We start from the raw sequence: 5732 nt of genomic DNA, 5'->3' as shown, positions 1-5732 counted from the left end.
TTTAGATCCAGACACGGCTAGTGACGTCAGACTGAACAATCGGATAGATTTTATATAGATAAGAATACAACCATGTAGCACTGATGACCAATTGATTGAAAATAACATACAGCAAGCTTATGTATAAATTCAGTTATATTTGTAAAGACATAAACCTCTGACTTCTGTTGACCTCTGCTTTGTGCTTTGATATTGACTGGAGGTTTGAAAAAAGTTCATTCAAATGCAGCAAGAGTGGAGGAGTCAGAGAGAAACTCAAAGTTTGCTGAAGAAAACCTTGAGTAGGCAATCTAGTTTCACTGTAGTTTGTGAAATTGTCACAACCTTTAATCTATTGATTCCTCCTCCTGGACACAAATTTTACTTTCTTTCAATTTTTTGTGATTATGAACACAAATTTCCTAACATTATTTTGTGTCCCTGAATATGACTTTTTTTCGGCACTCATTATCCTCTTTAAAAAAAAAAAAAAACTGGTTTGGGGAGAGTAGACGAGAAAGTAGTGCTGACCTTCAGGTTTAGGCCTTGTAAAAGACTGATTAAGCATGCATTGTAAAAACTGTTTAGTTTTAGAAATATATCTTGGTTTTGGGTACAAAGACTGCCTTTTAAAACTTTCTGGTTACCATGGTGCTGGTGAAAATCTGTGCTTCTGATACAAAGTATACTATGTCCTGTTGCCAATGAGTAAAAACATCAATTGTCAATTTGTTTTTTGATGAAAATGAATATACAGTTTGGAGTTTCATGACTATTTCACAAACTGCTTCACTGGGCTCGAGCAGGTTGGTTTCACAGAGTTTGTGACAACCTTAACTGACTCAGAGTTTAAGGTAGGTCTCTTTGCTGAACAGAACACACAGTTTTTCCTCATCTTAGGGATAAAAATCAGAGTTTTCATTAAACCCAGTTTCTGGAACAGGACCCAGATTTGATTTTTAAACAAATATGTAAGCAATTCTTCTTTTTATGTTGTACTGTCCAGTTTCTGGGTATTAGCCAAATATTGTCTAGACTGTATCACTGTCACCAGTGAAGTGATTTAAAATTGCTATACCTGTTGACCAAAAAGACATCTATGTAAAATTTTGTCCAAAAGAAAAATATAGAGCTACACTGGCACACTTTAGGCACTTTCCCCCATTGAGCTTTATATTTGTTTTGTATAGCACCTTGCACAGGTTTTCATATGACAAATACCATCTCTACAGTGAGGAACAGTGGTGGTAGCAAACACCATGCTGTGGGGGTGTTTCTCAGTGGCAGGACACTCAGTGCAGTTCAAGCTGAGTGAAGGATGAAAGAAGCCAAATGCAAAGTGTGACAGGCTTGAATGTGGAGTTGACACAAATTTAGGTTTATACATTCATGCAGAGTCAAAGAAAAAGTCAAAATTTCTGCATTTATTGTTCAAAGGAAACATGCACAGGAAGGTGAAAGACACCATATGAAATGCATGAGGCTGACTCAGAGGACGCTGGCTAATTGAGAACAACTTAAAAAAAATGCTGAGGAAAAATAACATAAAGAAAAGATGAAAGAGAAACAGGACTTACAAAATAAAACAGGAAATGCTTCTTCCTAATCACTGGACTGTCATTTCTTTCATTGCATACAGATACGAATGAAGAGCTATTCCAGAGTGCAGAGACCTGAGCCTGGATGCTAGTCCAACGCTAAGGCAACAAACACTTAAGTGGCCTCATGCTAAGACTCTGTCCTTGAGTGACCCAGCCAAAGCTTTGACTTAAACCCTAAATGTGGAGTGACCTGAAGATTGTAGTTCATGAATACTTCCCATCTACTGTGGATGTATGTCAAGCTGTGGCTTCACGGGACTTCCCAAGCAGGGATAAACTGCCTAAGACGTGTTCAGAGGAAAAAAAACAACAACAAAGCTGGTCTCTTTAAATGCACCCAGCAGCACTTCTAACAAGTATTCAATAAAGTCTAAATACCTTTACCTTTGGTAAAGTAAAAAAACAACAACAAAGAAACAAAACAAAAATAGCACTGAGCAGGATTTTTTATTTTTTTTTGGAGTCTGTGTCCTGCACAGGAGTACGGTGTTCATTTTAGGACATCGTCAGGTCTCAAGAAAAAAGTTGTCAGGTATCAGACAAAAAAATGTCAGGTCTCAATTCTCAAAGAACCGTAATAAAAAATTGTCGAGGTGGTATGGCGAAGCGCTCAAGAGAAATCTGTTTCGAAAAGGATCTTGCAGTTCGTTCAAGAAGAGAAGGCGGTTTGTCAGGGGCTATCAGGAGTACACAAGGTAACCCGATACAGAGGAGAAAAGATCTTCCTCATGCGCCTGTTTTGGTCGAAAGCAATGACTGTAGAAAACATGGACGACGCGACAGCTCCCCAAAAATGAAGCCAAAACGTCTCTATCGCCCCCTGGTGTCTGGCTGCAGTATAGGTCATAAACCCCGCCTCCTCCATGTTAGCGGATGGGACTGGGGTCAGACTAAAATAAATTTATTCTCCTCAGATAATTTTTTTCCAAAGATTCTTTCTTTTGTTATCAATAGTTCTCATCATGCTGATTGATGTCCAAGGGGTCTCCTCTCCCATAAGTTTGATTCTAATTCCTACCGCGGTGATGTTAAATTGGGGTGAAACGTCATCATAGCAGCTTTGACTGGCAGCTGCAGTCACGGAGAAACTTGCGTATCTCTGTTCGGGAATAGCAGATAGAGCGTAGGCTCTGAGAGGAGGGCCAGCGTTTACGCTACGAAGACACGACCGAGTGTTTTAACCTGACAGCCTGAGGTGTTCTTCAGTAAACTGGACTACCCGACAGAAGGACCCGAGGCCCCGCTGCACTTTTTCGGTAAGTTAAACGTGTTTGTAAGCTACTCCGTAACTACCGTCCTTAGCTCGGTCCTGAGACCTAGCTAGCTAAGATGAGCACTCGCCGTGAAGCTAAAGCTGAAACGTGAGGATGAGTAGACCGTGAGATCAAATCCTTAGCGGTCCTGAGACCTAGCTAGCTAAGATGAGCACTCGGCTGTCAGGGTTCGTTTAGCTAACCTGTGCAGGTGAATGAATTTACCCTGACTAAAGAAATCAAGAGAAACGCTCCGGGCTGCTCAGTCACTAATTACTGTTACTGTACTTTTATTACAAGTATTATACTGTAAAAGCAACAGGCTGCATCCTGCTTCAGCTCCTGTGCAGAGCTGATTATTAAATATGTGCAAACAACAGCATGTTTTCAGTCTCTTGCCACATCTGTAAAGACAATAACTTAAAAAAAAAAAGCTTGTACCTTGTAGCTCTTCATTAATCAGGAACTATGGATTAAAGTACTGTAGTGTACTGTAATACTGAAAAAAATGTAAGAGAACAACTTCAGATCCTGAGTGTGTGAGGACAGAAGAATCAGCTTTATTTCAATTTTGAGGGATAAAATTTATATTTGAGTTTGATGGTTCTGTTCTCTTTGTGATTACAGGAGCTGCCCTCAGATTCAGACCTCAGCACCACCCAGTGACAGCAGACAGATCATCCAACATGTTCACATGTTAACTGCAAAATGAATGATGAAAACAGTACAAAGGTTAAAGTACCACATGTGCTGTAGTGAAAGCTGCAGCTGTTTTATTGATAAAGTTAAAGACAAAAAAACAAAAGGATTAATCACCCATGTAACTGTGTCACTATATATCAGCATTAACAGGACCTCAGTTTGTATCTCAGACCTGCACAGCTTCCGTTTTAAACACTTGATGTACTCAGCTGTAAAGAGCACGTTTGAGTTTCTCTAACACAATTAAATAAAACCTGATGAAGGTCAAAGGTCACAGTTTTCACAGTTTTTTGCAGATAGTGTGTTATTTACCATAAAGTGATTCAGAGTTATTCATACCAGAGTAACCAGAGAGGATCATATCTTTTTAAATATATAACTTTCTACAGGACTGAATATAATATCTTTATGTAAAAGTCCGGAGCCTCTGGGGAGTATCCGAGTATTTATAACATTACACAAACCAAAGGTCTCCATCACAGTGTTCATGAAATGCTGGGTTTATCCATCTCCTGGGGCGGGCCTACGGAGGAGTGCTGAAGATTTCCCTGTGAGGGAGCTGCTGGTGAAGATCATGAGTCCTGCTTGATCAATGCGATGAGCTTCAGTGTTCCTGGTGTTTCTTAAATGATGCCTCTTTCAGTGGGTCAACAGAACTTCTGGCACAGGACAGCTGTGATGAAAGAAAGGGAAGAAGTTTCTCCAAACCTCTGGACCCAGGAAACCCAGCTTGGTCCTGATGGTCTCCCTCACTAGTTTCTCTCCAGGGTGAATGTAGCTGTTATACATAATATGGATTATTATTAAATAAAAAGAACAAATTAGACTACACTACTGAAACCTTCTGCTGCTGTTTTTAAAGTCTCCATGTTACCAGGCTGAAGAGATTTAAACAGTTTTAGATCCATTACACTCACAGTCTTAAATGTTAAAATCTCAAAGGACAGCATTATATTTTTGATATTAACAGTAACTCTGGGCTTCTGTGGAGTGTGTAGCCGATCTCATCGCTGTCTAAAAATGGATTAAAAAAAACATAAGAAGTGCTGAATCCTTCAACAACACAGACTACTAGAGTAGCAGCTGTCTGTGTGAAGCATTTGCTGCAGGGTTGCGCCATGAATGTATTCAGCTGCCAACAAAAAGCAGGACTCAGTGCGGGCAACTGCCATGAGTCTGACGATGTTGGGGTGAGACAGTCTCCTAATAAAACAGAAACATCTCCGAATAAAAAACAAAAAAATCACGTTCCACCACTGTCGCTAGCTAGAATGAATTAGCCAGACAAAAATAGTACTGATTTGGTTTCGTACAAAACTAGCTTTCCTTCTCTGATAACCGCAACTTAATATAACACAACTGTGGCAAAAATATGAACAGAAGTTAAACTTACCTTGTGTCGTTAGGAGCCTGAACCGCGGTAAAACTCCGGTGAGGTCAATGACCTTACGCTCTCCTACTGTCACACGCTGATGACGTATTTGGAAATCAATTCGGGTGGGACATGACAACACCGCCACCTGCAGGAAGATTTTCTCTCTGTATGGTACCTTGTGTTCTGATACCTGACAACTTTTTTCTTGAGAACTGAGACCTGACAATTTTTTGTCTGATACCTGACAACTTTTTTTTTTGAGAACTGAGACCTGACAATTTTTTGTCTGATACCTGACAACTTTTTTCTTGAGACCTGACAATGTCCTAAAATGTACATCGTACAGGAGAGTTATTTCAAAAGCTTTATTTTACATTCTTTACATGCTTCACTTACAGTTCATTTTTGCTCATTGGTTAGGTTAAAAAAAGCAATTCTAAGATGGAGTGCAGAGGTACACAGGTGTGTAGGGAGGACAAGTCAAGGTGTGGCTTGACTATATTAATACTGCTATATACAACTACACAAACTGTATGAAATGATACTGATTTTTTATAGTATCAGTCCTTTATAGTCTTTCTAACCCTATAAAAATACTAAGAAATCCTAAGAAATTCAAAGGAAAACCCAATTCTTTCATACAATCTCCAGATGATAGAAATTATAATTAGTATGATATATCAAAGGTTCTGACTGACCTTACTAGGGGAAAGACTAAGACCAAGTACCTACCATGTGAAGAAAAAAGCCAAACAAAAACAGTAGATTTTGTAAGATGATGGTTGAAATGACCAACCATCAGTTCCTGGAGAAATCCTTTGT

The 5732-nt window shown here is 39.4% G+C and overlaps 1 long non-coding RNA gene across 1 annotated transcript; it reads right to left on the bottom strand.

Annotated features, from left to right (window-relative positions):
• Positions 1-2512: 2512 nt before the first annotated feature.
• Positions 2513-3182, bottom strand: LOC121812507. Its single transcript, XR_006053102.1, has 2 exons — positions 2989-3182; positions 2513-2896 (listed from the first exon to the last, which is right to left on the bottom strand). It is a non-coding gene; the product is annotated as an uncharacterized LOC121812507 (long non-coding RNA).
• Positions 3183-5732: the final 2550 nt, after the last annotated feature.

Source organism: Haplochromis burtoni, unplaced genomic scaffold, assembly GCF_018398535.1.
Source record: "Haplochromis burtoni strain Fernald_Lab_line unplaced genomic scaffold, NCSU_Asbu1 Contig_629, whole genome shotgun sequence".
Lineage (NCBI taxonomy): Eukaryota > Metazoa > Chordata > Actinopteri > Cichliformes > Cichlidae > Haplochromis > Haplochromis burtoni.
The sequence above is the reverse complement of the archived record's forward strand: the minus strand, read 5'-3'. Positions and strand labels throughout refer to the sequence as shown.